The following is a 16,701-nucleotide window of genomic DNA, read 5'->3' as shown; positions in this document are numbered from 1 at the left end:
AATATAACTCAATTTTATTGAAACTATTGTTGTGTCTTGGTTTCTAATATGAAGCATAATAATGGGGCATTTAATCAATTTGGAGATTCTTAGAAATTTTTCTCATGTGAAGAGATTAACAGAGTAACCTTGCAAGTCAGCTAGTTATTTCAAATATTCTTGCTATAAAGCTAATCTGGTAGTTTTTCACTTTTTCTCATACACATTTATCATTTTTTAATGTTTATTGCCCTTAAGCCATGAGCTTGGCATGAACACATTCCAGCACATGCTTATGGATCCCTCGGATTGTTGCACAAATAAATTCTTCTTCTTTCATATACTAAGCAGTCTTTAAAGGGGGCTGTGAAATCTTCACACTATAATTTTTAAAATGTAGAGTATTCTTTAGTAGAAAAATTATTATGAAATATTTTATCTCAATTTTTCTGAAAATTACAGTAGAAATCATTTTCTTCTGTGACTTGAAATGTTAAGTGCTAGGTCTTAATTTTCACTTGCTGCTCAAGTAATATAGTAAAGTCCAAATATGAAAAAGTAGCAAAAGATGTTTACACAATCATTCATCTTAAAATTATATTGTTTTGCATAATTTTTGCATGTTACATGGTATACAATATATACTTATAAAAATGTGTTTCATCACATTTAGAGGTATATAGTAAAATTATTACTTTGGAAATAATTGATAAACATACTAATAGATCACAATTTTATTCCTTACATTTTAAAATATAAACTGGTAATACCATTTATAATATCATTATTTATCTATTAAAAGTTAAATAAATGGACATTACATTCAAAAAAGAACTAGAATATATGTCCTTGCAGCTTAACTAGTTTTCAGTGACATAGCTACAAGATGAATTAGCTTTATTAAAGTATTAGATTCAAGAATAATCAACTGACATTTGTGCTTAGTGCAAAACACTCTAAAGCTCATAGAATCTTAAATCAAGTACAAATCACAACCATGCAATATGTAGGAATAAACTCTTTCTAAATTATCAGAAGTCAGTCCACTAAAAAAGGAAAACTTGACTGTGTACCACCACCATGACTGAAAATCAAAATTACTATGAAATTAGCATTTCATGTGGACATTGTAAAATTGAATTTGAGGCTCTAGAGAAATACGTTTGCATTAAAAATATAAAAGTTGTGTCCAATTTTATCAGTATACTCTTACATATCACTAAAAACCATTTTTCGTAAAAATTTTTTTTTCAATATTGAAAAGAAAATACTGACATTACAGGGAAAGAAGACACAGATCCCTGAGAGAAATTTTTGACAGCTAGGCACATTGACTGTTGCTGAAGCTGAGATTTTATGTGTTTTTGTCATTGTGTGTCATATCATCCTCTTTAGGTTGACAGCAAGATTCACAGCAGATACAAAAGAATGAAAACTTCACACATGAAAGACATTTGCCTATCACAGAAACAGTGACTTGGTTAAGTATTCCATTCTCAATGCTGTAAGCTGCTAGCTTCATATGTCTCCATTATGCTGTCATATGCATGTGGAGTTTACACTGCTCTCTGTCATGGAAGCTGCTGTGGACAACAAGTAAAATCATGGCCTCCTGAAGATGACTACCCAGACAGGTCACACCTTGCAAGAATTCAATAATATTAGCAATTAGGAAAACATTGTAAAGGCCAATTCTACAATTAAGTCCATCCACATGCATGGACTCAAGATATTGCAGAAGTGTGAGCACTACTTTTCTGTTAAGGTTCACCAAACTAACTCAAAGTGTTCTACTTAACCCCAATATTGCAACATTCAAATGATGTGTAATAAAATAAAAATTCACATATTTTCAGTTATTCTTAAATGAATACAGAATTTCATCTTTAGCTTTTTGTAAAGTAGCACAATTTACAGGAAAATGTAGCATAAAGCTTCTTAGAAAATTCTCTCTAATAAATACCCTGTTGTTGAAGAAGAATATTATTTTTGAATCTGACAGTCATTATCATAAAACAAACAAAAAGCAAAAATATTTCCTTTTATTTTTTTAATCTGTTTTTTTTTCTTTGTCTCTCTTAACTTGGGTATTTCTTATTTACATTTCGATTGTTATTCCCTTTCCCGGTTTCTAGGCCAACAACTCCTAACCCCTCTCCCACCCCTTCTTTATGGGTGTTCCCCTCACGATCCTCCCCCCATTATCGACCTCCCCCCAACAATCACGTTCACTGGGAATTCAGTCTTGGCAGGACCAAGGAATTCCCCTTCCACTGGTGCTCTTACTAGGCTATTCATTGCTACTTTGCAGTTGGAGTTCAGGGTCAGTTCATGTATAGTCTTTGGGTAGTAGCTTAGTCCCTGGAAGCTCTGGTTGGTTGGCATTGTTGTTCATATGGGGTCTCAAGCCCCTTCAAGTTCTTTCAGTCATTTCTCTGATTCCTTCAACGAGGATCCTGTTCTCAGTTCAGTGGCATTTGCCTATGTATTTGCTGTATTCTGGCTATGACTCTCAGGAGAGATCTACATCTGGTTCTTGTCAGCCTGCACTTCTTTCCTTCATCAATCTTATCAAATTGGGTGGCTGTATGTGTATGGGCCACATGTGGGGCAGGCTCTGAATGGGTGTTCCTCTGCCTCTCTTCTAAACTTTGCCTCCCTATTCCCTCCCAAGGGTATTCTTGTTCCCCTTTTAAAAAGGAGTTGAAGCATTCGCATTTTGGTCATCCTTCTTGAGTTTCATGTGTTCTGTGCATCTAGGGAAATTCAAGCATTTGGGCTAATAGCCACTTATCAATGAGTGCATACCATGTGTGTTTTTCTGTGATTGGGTTACCTCACTCAGGATGATATTTTCTAGTTCCAATATTTGCCTATGAATTTCATAAAGTCATTGTTTTTGATAGCTGAGTAGTATTCCACTGTGTAGATGTACCACATTTTCTGTATCCATTCCTCTGTTGAAGGGCATCTGGGTTCATTCCAGCTTCTGGCTATTATAAATAAGGCTGCTATGAACATAGTGGAGCACATGTCTTTTTTATATGTTGGGGCATCTTTTGGGTATATGCCCAAGAGAGGTATAGCTGGATCCTCAGGCAGTTCAATGTCCAATTTTCTGAGGAATCTCCAGACCGATTTCCAGAATGTTTGTACCATTCTGAAATCCGACCAAAAGTGGAAGAGTGTTTCTCTTTCTCATCATCTTCACCAGAATCTGCTGTCACCTGAGTTTTTGATCTTAGCCATTCTCACTGGTGTGAGGTGAAATCTCAGGGTTGTTTTGATTTGCATTTCCCTTATGACTAAAGATGTTGAACATTTCTTTAGGTGTTTCTCAGTCACTCGGCATTCCTCAGCTGTGAATTCTTTCTTTAGCTTTGAACCCCATTTTTAAATAGGGTTATTTGTCTCCCTGCTGTCTAACTTCGTGATTTCTTTGTATATTTTGGATATAAGCCCTCTATCAGTTGTAGGATTGATAAAGATCTTTTCCCAATCTGTTGGATGCCATTTTGTCCTAACAACAGTGTACTTTCCCTTACAGAAGCTTTGCAGTTTTATGAGATCCCATTCATTGATTCTTGATCTTAAAGCATAAGCCATTGGTGTTTTGTTAAGGAAATTTTCTCCAGTGCCCATGTGTTCCAGATGCTTCCCCACTTTTTCTTCAATTAATTTGAATGTATCAGGTTTAATGTGAAGGTCCTTGATTCACTTTGACTTAAGGTATGTACAGTGTAATAAGATTGGCTTGATTTGTATTCTTCTACATGCTGACTTCCAGTTGAACCAGCATCATTTGCTGAAAATGCTATCTTTTTTCCATCAGATGGTTTTGGCTCCTTTGTCAAAAATCAAGTGACTATTAGTGTGAGGGTTCATTTCTGGGTCTCCAATTCAGTCCACTGGTCTATCTGTCTGGCTCTGTACCAATACCATGCAGTTTTTATCACTATTACTCTGTAATACTGCTTGAGATCAGGGATAGTGATTCCCCGGAAGTCCTTTTATTGTTGAGGATAGTTTAAGCTATCCTAGGTTTTTTGTTATTCCAGATGAAATTGCAAATTGTTCTAACTCTGTGAAGAATTGGATTGGTATTTTGATGCAGATTGCATTGAATCTGTAGACTGCTTTTGGTAAAATGGCCATTTTTACTATATTAATCCTGTCAATCCATAAGCATGGGAGATCTTTTCATCTTCTGAGATCTTCTTCAGTTTCTTTCTTCAGAGTCTTGAAGTTCTTAACATACAGATTTTTCACTTGCTTGGTTAAAGTCACACCGAGGTATTTTATACTATTTGGGACTATTATGAAAGGTGTCCTTTCACTAATTTCTTTCTAGGCTAGTTTCTCTTTTGTGTAGAGGAAGACGACTTATTTACTTCAGTTAATTTTATATCCAGCCACATTGCTGAAGGTGTTTATCAGGTTTAGTAGTTCTCTGGTGGAACTTTTCGGATCATTTAAATATACTATCATATCCTCTGCAAATAGTGATATTTTGACTTTTTCATTTCCAATCTGTATCCCTTTGATTTCCATTTCTTGTCTGATTGCTCTGGCTAGAACTTCAAAAACTATATTGAATAAGTAGGGAGAGTGGGCAGCCTTGTCTAGTCCCTGATTTTAGAGGGATTGCTTCAAGTTTCTTTCCATTTAGTTTAATGTTAGCTACTGGTTTGCTGTATATGGCTTTTGCTATGCTTAGGTATGGGCTGGGAATTCCTATTCTTTCCAGGACTTTTATCATGAAAGGGTGTTGGATTTTGTCAGATGCTTTCTCAGCATCTAATGAAATGATCATGTGATTTTTATGTTTCAGTTTGTTTACATAGTGGATTAAGTTGGTGGTTTTCCATATATGAAACCATCCCTAGATGCCTAGGATGAAGCCTACTTGATCATGGGGGATGATTGCTTAGATGTGCTCTTGGATTCGGTTTGCCAGAATTTTATTCAGTATCTTTGCATCGATATTCATAAGGGAAATTGGTCTGAAGTTCTCTTTCTTTGTGCGGTCTTGTGTGGTTTAGGTATAATAGTAATTGTGGCTTCATATAAAGCATTCAGTATCGCTCCATCTATTTCAATTTTGTGGAATAGTTTGGATAGTATTGGTCTGAGGTATTCTATGATGGTCTGATAAAATTCTGCACTGAACCCATCTAGACCTGTGCTCTTTTTGGATGGGAGACTTTTAATGTCTGCTCCTATTTCTTTAGGAGTTATGGGTTTGTTGAAATGGATTATCTGTTCCTGGTTTATTTAACATTGGTACCTGGAATCTGTCTAGAAAATTGTCCATTTCCTCCATATTTTCAATGTTGTTGAATATAGGCTTTTGTAGTAGGATCTGATGATTTTTTGAATTTCCTCTGATTCTGTAGTTATGTCTCCCTTTTCATTTCTGATTTTGATAATTTGGAAACACTCTCTGTGTTTCTTGTTAGTCTGACTAAGGGTTTATCTATTTTGTTGATTTTCTCAAAGAACATTTGGTTCTGTTGATTCTTTGTATAATCCTTTTTGGTTCTTCTTGGTTAATTTCAGCTCTGAGTATGATTTTTTTCCTGCCTTCTACTCCTTCTGGGTGTATTTGCTTCTTTTTGTTCTAGAACTTTTAAGTATGCTGTTAACCTGTTGATATATGTTCTCTCCTATTTATTTTTGCAGGCACTCAGAGCTATGAGTTTTGTTCTTAGCACAGCTTTCATTGTGTCCCATAAGTTTGGGCATGTTGTACCTTCATTTTCATTAAATTCTAAAAAGTCTTTAATTTCTTTTTTTATTTCTTCCTTGACCAGGTGATCATTGAGTAGAGCATCATTCAACTTCCATGTATATGTGAGTGTTCTTCCCTTACTGCTATTGAAGACAAGCTAAGAAGTCTTTAATTTCTTTCTTTATTTCTTCCTTGACCAAGTTATCGTTGAGTAGAGCATTATTCAACTTCCACGTATATGTGGGCGTTCTTCCCTTATTGTTATTGAAGACCAGCTTTAGACCATGGTGGTCTGATAGGACACATGGGATTATTTCTATCTTTCTGTATCTGTTGAGGCCTGTTTTGTGAACAATTATATGGACAATTTTGGAGAAAGTAAAATGAGGAGATGAGAAGAATGTATATCCTTTTGCTTTAGGATAGAATGTTCTATAAATATCTGTTAAGTCCATTTGGTTCATGACTTTTCTTAGTCTGTCTACGTCTCTGTTTAATTTCTGTTTCCATGATCTGTCCATTGATGAGAGTGGGGTGTTGAAATCTCCTACTATTATTGTGTGGGGTGCAATGTGTGCTTTGAGCTTTAGTATGTTTTCTTTTATGTATGTAGGTGCCTTTGTATTTGGAGCATAGGTATTTAGGACTGAGAGTTCATCTTGGTGTATTTTTCTTTTGATGAATATGAAGTATCCTTCCTTATCTTTTTTGATGACTTTTGGTTGATAATTGATTTTATTTGATATTAGAATGGCTACACCAGCTTGCTTCTTCAGACCATTTGCTTGGAAATTTGATTTCCAGCCTGTCACACTGAAGTAGTGTCTGTCTTTGACAATGAGGTGTGTTTCCTGTAGGCAGCAGAATGCAGGGTCCTCATTGCGTATCCAGTTTGTTATTCTGTGTATTTTTATTGGGGAATTGAGTCCTTTGATGTTGAGACATATTAAGGAATAGTGATTGTTGCTTCCTGTTATATTCGTATTTGTATGTGAAACTCTGTGTGCTTTTCTTCTCTTTGTTTTGTTGCAAGATGATTAGTTTCTTCCTTTTTCTAGCATGTAGCTTGCCTCCTTATGTTGAGCTTTACCATTTATTATCCTTTGTAGGACTGGATTTGTAGAAAGATATTGTGTAAATTTGGTTTTGTCATGGAATATCTTGGTTTCTCCATCTATGTTAATTGAGAGTTTTGCTGGATACAGTAACCTGGGCTGGCATTTATGTTCTTTTAGGGTCTGTATGACATATGTCCAGGATCTTCTGGCTTTCATAGTCTCTGGTGAGAAGTCTGGTGTAATCTGATATGTCTGCCTTTACATGTTACTTGACCTTTTTCCCTTATTACTTTTACTATTCTTTCTTTGTTTTATGCCTTCAGTGTTTTCTCTATTATGTGATGGGAGGAGTTTCTTTTTTGGAGTTCTATTTGGAGTTCTGTAGGCTTCTTGTATGTTTATGGGCATCTCTTTCTTTAGGTTAGGGAAGTTTTCTTCTATGATTTTATTGAAGATATTTTCTGGTCCTTTGAGCTGGAAGTCTTCACTTTCTTCTATACCTATCATCCTTAGGTTTGATCTCATTGTGTCCTTGATATCCTGTATATTTTGGACCAGTTACTTTTTCTGTTTTACATTCTCTTTAACAGTTGTGTCAATAATTTCTGTGCAGTCTTCTGCTCCTAAGATTCTCTCTTCTATCTCTTGTATTCTGTGGGTGATGTTTGTATCTACAGCTCCTTGTCTCTTTCTTTGGTTTTCTATATCCAAGGTTTTCTCCCTGTGTGCTTTCTTTATTGCTTCTACTTCCACTTTTAATTCCTTCACCTGTTTGATTGTTTTTTCCTGTAATTCTCTCAGGGACTTTTGCATTTCCTCTCTTTAGGCTTCTGTTTGTTTATCTGTGTTTTCCTGCATTTCTCTAAAGGAGTTCTTTATGTCTTTCTTGAGGTACTCCATCATCATGATCAAATGTGATTTTAAATCTAGATCTTTCTTTTCTGGTGTGTTTGGTTATTCCTTGATAGCTTTTGTGGGAGATTGGGCTCCGATGATCCCATGTAGTTTTGATTTCTGTTGCTCGGGTTCCTGCACTTGCCTCTTGTCATCTCATTGTCTCTGGTGTTACCTTGTTCTGCTGTTTCTGACAGTGGTTAGACCGTCTTATAGGCCTGTATGTCAGGAGTGCTGTGTACTTGTTTTCCTGTTCCCTTTCAGCCAGTTACGGCAACAGGGTGTTCTGCTTTCAGCCATGTAGTCATTCCTGTCTACTGGTATTCAGGTGTTCCTGTGGGCATATGTCCTGAGTCCGCCAGGCAGGTCACTTGGAGCAGAAAAGGTGGTCTTACCTCTGGTCTCAAGCCTGGGGTCGCTTCTCAGAGCCAGGTTTCAGCTCTCTGTGAGGGCAGCAACCAGAAGGGTCTGCCCCGCCTTCGCTCAGACCCTGTGCACAGGGGACCCAGATGGCACTAGGCGTTTTCTTCCAGAGTCAGAAATGTGGGCAGAGAGTAGTCTCTTCTAGCTTCACAGGCATATCTACCCCTTTGAAGGTTTAGCTTTCCCTCCCACAGGATTTAGGTGGAGGGAGCTGTTAACCAGTTCCCTTCAGTTCTGGGCATTGTCTGGACCGTAGTGGACCTGGTTCTTGAGTGCCCAAAATATTCTCTATATGAAAACAAAGATTGCTACTTGAAAAGAAATGTTGTTCTGACATTATCTTCTCAAGTGTACAACCCACTCTCTTTACATTTTGCCAGCTAACATCTGCCAGAATTGTCTTGTTTGCCTAGAGTAATTTAAATACTGAATCACTCACCTTTGTTTTTCTCTTTCTTCCTTTCCTTTTATTTTTGACATTTTTGTTTCCTATTTCATTTTTTTCACTCATCTATTGCTCACATTTTTTAAGTTCTTTTCTTTTGTAATCATTGCTGTTGTGATGGTAATGGTGGTGGTGTAACTCAAGACCTAATGGATAGTACTAAAGTACTCAATGAGTAAGGCACAACCCCATCTCCTTCCTTCTGTGAAAAACATGTTCAGAATTGTTCAATAATAAAAGTTGTGATATTCATGGTAACAGGAAATTAATATAGTTTTCTGCCTTTTGGAATGTGGTGGCTTGAATGAGCCTGGGCACCACAGGCCTATCATATATCTGAATGCTTGGTCTATACCTGGTAGAACTCTTTTAGGCTGGATTAAGAAGTGTGGCCTTGTTGGAGAAGATGAGCCACTAGAGGTGGACTATGAAGTTTCAAAGGTCCAGGCCAGGTCCAATCTATTATTCTTTGACTCCAATTTGCACATAAAAAATAAGCCTCAGTAGAGGCTCTAGTGTCATTTCTCCCTGCATATTACCATGCTTTCTGCCATGATTTTCATGAACTCATCCTTGGAAATTATAAATGATCCTGCAATTAAGAATTTTATGTTATGCTCTCTCTCTCTCTCTCTCTCCCTCTCTCTCTCTCTCTCTCTTTCCCTCCTTCCCTCCATCCCTCCCTCCCTCCCTGCCACCTCTTCTCTCTCAGAATAATTGCCCGATTCTCTTTTTCTCTCCCTCTTCTACCCCCTACCCCCTCTTCTGGTGAGTTCCCTAACCTTGGTCCTTGGGGTGGTAAAATCTCTCCCAATACACCTGCCTTTAATACTGCCTCAATTCAAGGGCAGTGAAGAAAAAAAAAACCTATCAGATATAACCTATAGATCAAATCTAGGCGAAGTTCAGTCCCCAGGTTAATGATCTTGGTCATTTCCTGGCCAGATGGGGAACACTCTATCTCTTTCTCATTCTCTGCTGTTACAGACCCTTCTGTAGGCTGGCCTTGAACTCAAATCTGCCTGCCTCTCTATCCCCAGTACTGGGATTAAAGGCATGCACCATCAGGGACAGGCAAGACTTTAAACTTTTAAAAAAAGAGATTTGAGGTTTTATAGACATTTTGGATTTTAAAACAGATGATTTTTTAAAGCAGAAATATCTATACACACACACACACACACACACACACACACACATATATATATATATATATATATATATATATATATATATATATATATATATATTAATCTAAGTACACTGAAGCTATCTTCAGACACACCAGAAGATGGCATCTGATCCCATTAACAATGGTTGTTAGCCACCACGTGGGTGCTGGGAATTAAACTTAAGACTTCTGCTTGAGCACTCAGAGCTCTTTACTGCCCTTTCTCCAGTACCAAAGACTGGACTCTTTTGAATAAGCTTTCTATTAAATGTACCAAACCCATATGCAGTTGCATGGTTGAACAAGTCTGTAGAAACGAGACCTTTCTGCCACCTCATGCAGTCTTTCCAGAACAGTTCCAATCCTTTCAAGACAGGCAGGGATCTGGCAGAGGGGCTGCAGCCTGCACAGTGCTGGTGAATGTCCAGTGTAGTGTGTGATTATTAAAAACAATCTAGGTTATCACTGGCTTCTCTCAGCCTAAGCTATCCCATCCCCATGGCTATCTATAAGTGGTAGTCCTCCCCTGCTCCCATTTCCCCATTCCCTGGTGGAGCACTTATGATTTCCCAGTCATAGGTCCCCTTTGGCCAGTCTGCTGCAAGTTGCTCTAAACCCCGAGCGCCCCTTATAAAGAAAATTGCAGAGGCTTATAATTTATCAATCAGATTTATAACTCTAAATTCTCAACCCACTAAACACCCATACAAAGAACACAAAACTCAACTGACATCAACATGTGAACCCCTAAATGGTACAAACCCACCCTACATAAGAGTTAATCATTTCTCTAAGAAATCCCCACTAATTAGAACTCCCAGGAGGTCTTGGTTCTGGATACTCCTCCACTCCTAAAGGTCCCATCTGGTCTCCTCTAGGTCTCCCCCTCTGTCTCTCTGTATCTCTCTGTAGGGCCTCTAAACCTCCCAGACTGCCTTCTTTATACTCTGTGGGATCCGATTACAGGCTTAGTCTCATCTTTCAGCTGGCCACATCTGTGCTCAGAAAGCAATCTATAGTCCATGAATCCCCAAGGCTTCTGAAGGAGGCCACCTGGTTCGCTTGGCTTGGCATTCGAGAAGCTAGCTGTCCAGGAGCCAGCCTGACAGGAGTGGGCAGTCCACAGGCATCACAGCGGTAGAAGTTGTGCTTAAAGTGGAACCAGAGCTGGAAGATTCTGTTGGCAAAGTGGCAGCGGAAGCCATGGCGGTGTGAGTACTCCCACTGGCTCCTGAAGATCTTAAAGGTGATGTCCTTGTAGGGAGGGGCTGCATGGAAGCGCAGTTGGCAAAATCTGGGTTGTCCGTGCAGGCCTCCAGGAAGTACTCGGGCGTGGCATGCTTACAGAGGTAGAAGTTATTGAATTTGTAGCCCTGCACAATCTTGGGCTAGGGTTGTCCATGTCATAATGCATCTGGTGTATTTGTTCCATTTGAACCCGGTACTTGTCTGCCCGCAGGTAGGCATGGGTACCCATGCTGAACTGTGCCCTGTCCTGCCCCATGCTCTCCCTCACATACCGGAAGAAGATGTCCTCAGCATTCTGGGTTCCATCTCCTGGAGCCTAGAGCTGCTGGTGAGACAGCTCCAGACCCTTCAGGTCCTCGTGCAGGTCCAGCACCTACACGTCCATAAGCAGCTCATGCTCTCTGAGCAGCAGCTGACTATAGTGGCTGGCCTGGTTGTTGGCCAGACTCTGCTGGATCAGGTCCTCCTCCATCAGCACTGCCTGGCCATGTGCCTCCTGCTCTCCCTCCCCTGCTGCTGTGACCTCCTCCTCGACTTCCACCAGGTCTGCTGGCTCCACTGCAGTCCCGGGGCTGGAGGGCTGTACCCCAGATTCTGGGCTGGGGGTGGCCCTCAGCTCTGACTCGATGATGGGGAAGAGCGGCTCTCCACAGCCTGCTTCTGCTTCACTTGGAAGAGCTTGTGCCTGAGAACATCTTGGTGGCGCTCATGGAGCCTGGCCCTGGCCATGTGTGCAGGCTCTCCCAGTAGCCCAGGTCGAGGTTGGGGCCACCAGCATGGACCTTGCCCTGGATACCCTGGATTATGACCTGCAGCTGCTTGTACGTCTTTCCCTTGAACACCGACTGCATATCGAAGTGACAGAGGCGTTGACCCCCTCAATATGCTCGTCTGAGCCCTTGCCTGATACCTCCAGCTTGCGGAGCTTGGCGATCTCATCCACTGTGATGGCTGTCATTTGCCTCCAGAAGTCCACTTGCTTGCCCTGCTCCAGTTCTGTGTACACATGGATGTCCTCTAACAGGTACTCCATGTCTGCCACCGAAAGGCCATTGAGTAATAAATAAGGTTCGTGTTCACTGCCAGGTCAAAGTCGTCCTCTGCACTGATGTACTTGGCCAGCAGATCAATGGGCTTGGCCCACCCATCTCAGATTCGGATCTTGGAGCAAAGCTTGGCCTGACGGAAGTGGAAGGTGTGCTCCTGCTCCTCCTTCTGCCACTGCAGCAACTCCAGCTCCTGCTCCCACATGGCTTTCTCCTGTTCCTGCTCTAGCTGCAGACATTTGGCCCTTTGCAGCTCCAGCTGATTTTCCTGCCGGCTCCTCTTGTGGCGCTCTTTCAGCTCCTTTTCTTTCAGGTGACTGATGCCTTTTTTCTCCAAGGCCTTGTTCCAGATGAAGGTGCCCAGCAGATTGTAGTCTCCAAAGGGTTTGTCGGAATTGGTGTAGCCCATGTACTCCTCACCCCAGCCCATCTTCTTCTGCTTCTTGTGCTCCTTAGCTTCCTTCTTGAACAGTCGCTGTGCATGTTTCTGCTAAGGCATATCGAAGGCTTTGAGCAGCTCTTCTTGCTGCTTGCGTGCCTTATGAAGCCTTAACCATTCCTGCAGCTCTGCAACTGCCCCTGGGCTCCAGGATCGTCTTGAGGAGTCCAATCTAGATGCTGGTGACCCTGGGGACCAAGGGCTCCTATAACCCTTCCCGGCCCACTCCTCACCTGAATCAGAATGTGAGGACTGGTCTTGTACGTGCCATTGGAGTGGCCATGGACTCTGGCTTCGACTCCTAGACTATTGGTCTCCTTCAGAATCTAACCTGCGCCCATGGCTGCACTACTCGGATCAGTGTCACCTTCTGCTGCTCCGCTTGCTCATGTTTAGGGTGCCAGATGCTGTTGAGACTCCAACTCTGCTACTTCCAACCTGAGCGAGTCCAGACCCAATTGGCGGCTCGGCTCGTGCTGTGAATCTAGACATTAATACTTTGTTGTTGTTGTTGTTGTTGTTGTTGTTGTTAACAAACTGGAAGGGGTGGAGCTGGCCCTGGGTGAAGTCACCCTGCGTTTCTTTTTTAATATTAATTTATGCCTTTTATGTAAATGAGTACAAGGTAGCTGTCTTCAGACACACCAGAAGTGGGCATCAGATCCCATAACAGATAGTTGTGAGTCACCATGTGGTTGCTGAGAATTGAACTCAGGACATCTCAAAGAGCAGTCAGTGATCTTAACCACTGAGCCATCTCTCCAGCCCCCAAGACTGAATAGTTTTAAAGAGATAATTTGTAAAGTGTTTAAATTTGTAAGGCTATGGGACTTTTAACTCTGTAAAGTGGTTTATACCCTGATGTCTTTATATGTGATCTTGTGCATGCTTATGCTCAGGTGTCTCAAAGGCTTTTATATTAGGGATAAACAAGAAAAAAGTAGTGGCGGCTTAACAGCTCTGTGTTTCCGTATTAATCTGACAATGGGTCAGTTGTCCTGGCTAGATTCATGTCAGTTTAACACAGTTAGAGTTATCTAAAAGGATGAAACCTAAACAACAAATAAAACAAAACAAAAACAGAAACAAAACAAAACAACAACAACCCTCCACTAGGTCCAGCTGTAGGGTATTTCCTCAATTAGTAACTGATGGGGCAGGGCCCAGTCCATTCTGGGTGGTGCTGTCCCTGGGCTGATGATACTGGGTTCTGTAAGAAAGCAGACTGAGCAAGCCATGTGACATTCCAAGCCATGCTAGCAAGCAAGCTCATAGGCAGCACCAATTCATGGCTTTGGCATCAGCTCTTGCCTTCAGGTTCCTGCCCTGCTTGAGTTCCTGTCCTGACTTAATTAGGTGATATATTGTGACTTGAAAGTAGAAACCAAATAAACTCTTTCTTCCCTGAAAAAAATGAATTTTATGTTTTAAGTTTCTTTGGTTATTGTGCCTCTTCAGAGTAACAGAACAATAGCTATGATATTTTTTTTCATTCATTCTTTTTTTTTTTCTTCATTCCCCTTATATTTTGGTTGAAACATTAGATAACACTTTATTTTGAAGGGATCCACCAAGACCTGCTTAAGGTTTAAAGGTATAAAATTTACAAATGTAATTTTCATTAGAAATCATAATTATGTAACTGAATTAAGAAATAAATTGAAGAGAAAACTAGAAACATTTGGATTTTCTTTGGTAGTTCTTCAATTTAATATTTTTGCATACTAAAATTAACTTTTCATTTAAAAACAATTTACTTAATTTTATTCTGAATGTTATGACAAAAATTAAAGTCAACAGAAGATCTTTAGTGCTTTTTCATGTATCTATGACCAGTTTGTATCAAGGAGAAATCACTGCTCCCAGGGATATTTTTCTGCATGTCAGATCTGGTGCATTGAATGTACTTCACTGATTATTCATTCTCCAGCTGACTAGTCTGGACTTGTTCTCAAGGTGACAGTGTTTCAAGGCATAGGAAAGAGGGAAACATTCTTGAATGCTAGACTTTGAATTTACAATTCTCTTCTACTATTTCCTCTCTGTGAAATATATTTCAAGGTCATTTAATAGGCAAGCTTTGGAAAACAAAACTCCATCACTTGACAGAGATTAGACTAAAAAAATCACACTTCAAAGGATGTTAATATAGCAATGAGTGTAGAGTTTTTATTATCATACTAACACTTGCATGCATCATGAATATTTTAATTGGACTTTAATAATAATAAAATAATTTAATGAGACAAAATAAATAGATCTGCTGTACATTTGTGAAAAATAGGCTTTGCTTGGATGCCACTGTTACATTGACTAGTACTCTTGTCAAATATTTCAAGTAAATTATAGTCTATCACATAAGATATGATATTATATGATTAACACCATCATTATAACTTATGTATTCAAAATTTATAAGGTTATTGTGGAATAGGTTATAAAATAAGTAGCTGTGATATGGTATAAAGTGTTAATTCATGACAACTTTTACCTTGACTTTGATTTCTAAAATCTTTAAATATTAAGTGGTTAAGAATCTCTTTAATCCGCATAATCTGATGCTTGCTAGATACTCTCTGTGTAGTTTAATGATAGTTGTTAATTGCTGAAAAGACTTACTACGGTAGCAGTTAGTTGGTTCTTCTAGCATCTATCCTAGCCTGTAGAACATAGTTTCTCATTCTGTAGGACATAACCACTTACGTATTTGAGCTAAAATTTTAGAGTACTTGCCCAAGGCCATCAGGAAACACAGACAATTTATATCACTCTTCATAATGGTGTCAGGATTACAGTTATTTAGTAGAAAGACAGGGTATCAAGTAGAGGAATGGGATTGCTATCCCACAGTCAAAAACAGGCTCAGAATTATCCCTGTCTAAAAGAACTGCAGGTACAAAAATGGAGAAGATACTGAATGAAAAGAGGTTCAGTGACTAACCCAAATTGGGACCAATCTCAAGGAAAGGCTCCAAGGCCTGACACTATTACTGATGCTATGATGAATTTACATTCAGGAGCCTACCTAGCATTGCTGCCCTCCCAGAAGCCTAAGAAGCAGATGAGACAGACACAGCAAACTATTTGCACTTACACCAAACTATTGGCACTTACACCAAACTATTGGACAGAAGCTGAGGACCTTTGTGGTTGAATTAAGGAAAGGCTGGAAGAAGCTAAGGAGGAGGGCAAACCCATACGAAGAACAGCAGTCTCAACCAAACTAGACTCCTGAGCTTTCTCAGTGAGCCACCAACCAGGTTAGTGGACACTAGATGATTCAAGGCCCCTGGCACATATACAGCAGAAGACTGCCTGGTCCTGCTTTAATGAGAGAAGACACACCTAACCCTGGAGAGACTTGAGGACCCAGGGAATGGGGCTGCATGGTATGGTGTATATGTGGGGTGGGGTGGGGTGGGAACATCCTCCTGAAGATGTATGAGGAGGAATGAGGAACTGTCAACAGGCAGAACAAGATGGGGATATCGACTAGACTGTAAACAAAATGACTAAAAATAATAATGAAAAATATTACTGTTGTGAAGCAGGAACAAAAATAATTTTATGGGTAGGGGTCACCACAATATGAAGAATTATATTAAAGTGTCAAAGTAGTAAGAAAGTTGAGAACCACTGCTCTAGGGATGGGTTGCCGATAACAAAAGTATTTATTACTGATTGCCAGTGGTTTATTCAATCATGTTTGTGCAGCAAAAACATTTAGAAAATAGTTTAAAATAGGACAAGATAGAAGAGCTTTCAGGTGGCTCAATAGCTGGAGTAATCAGGATGGCAGTATACTAATAAAGGACACAGAAGTTCTATGTACCTATCTTTCACCCCATACTTTTGTCTATTGTTTATTGCAACAGTTTAATTAATGTCCTTTAAGGTAAACAAAAGAAAGTAAGTATACCTCAGTGTCCTATGGGTAATTCTAGGAAATTAACCAAGGCAAACTGGGAGAGAGAAATAGAAATCTTCATTTATGTCTAGTTATTCAAAAGTTAAAAAAAAAAAAGAACCTTCATTGGTTAACAATGAAGAGAAATTTGGTTTACATTTAATGAGAAATTAAAATCTTGGAAATTTAGCCTTCAAAATGTTGCCATTTCAAAGTAGGCAGTGTCTAAATTGGAATGTTTTAGAGATCATCCATCTAGATATTGCTACACCAGTGTTTCCTGAGCAGAAATATTCCATATACCCAGTATAAGACAGATGTTGTTACAATATAATGGAAACAACTGACAGTCATTTTTTA

General features: G+C 39.6%; 1 pseudogene; it reads right to left on the bottom strand.

The window, feature by feature from the left end:
• Nucleotides 1-232: 232 nt before the first annotated feature.
• Nucleotides 233-12,926, bottom strand: Cactin-ps4 (cactin, spliceosome C complex subunit, pseudogene 4; annotated as a pseudogene).
• Between the last annotated feature and the right edge of the window lie 3,775 nt (nt 12,927-16,701).

The sequence above is a fragment of the Rattus norvegicus genome, chromosome X, assembly GCF_021556685.1.
Source record: "Rattus norvegicus strain SHRSP/BbbUtx chromosome X, alternate assembly SHRSP_T2T, whole genome shotgun sequence".
Taxonomy (NCBI): Eukaryota; Metazoa; Chordata; class Mammalia; order Rodentia; family Muridae; genus Rattus; species Rattus norvegicus.
This window is presented reverse-complemented; position numbering and strand designations above follow the sequence as displayed.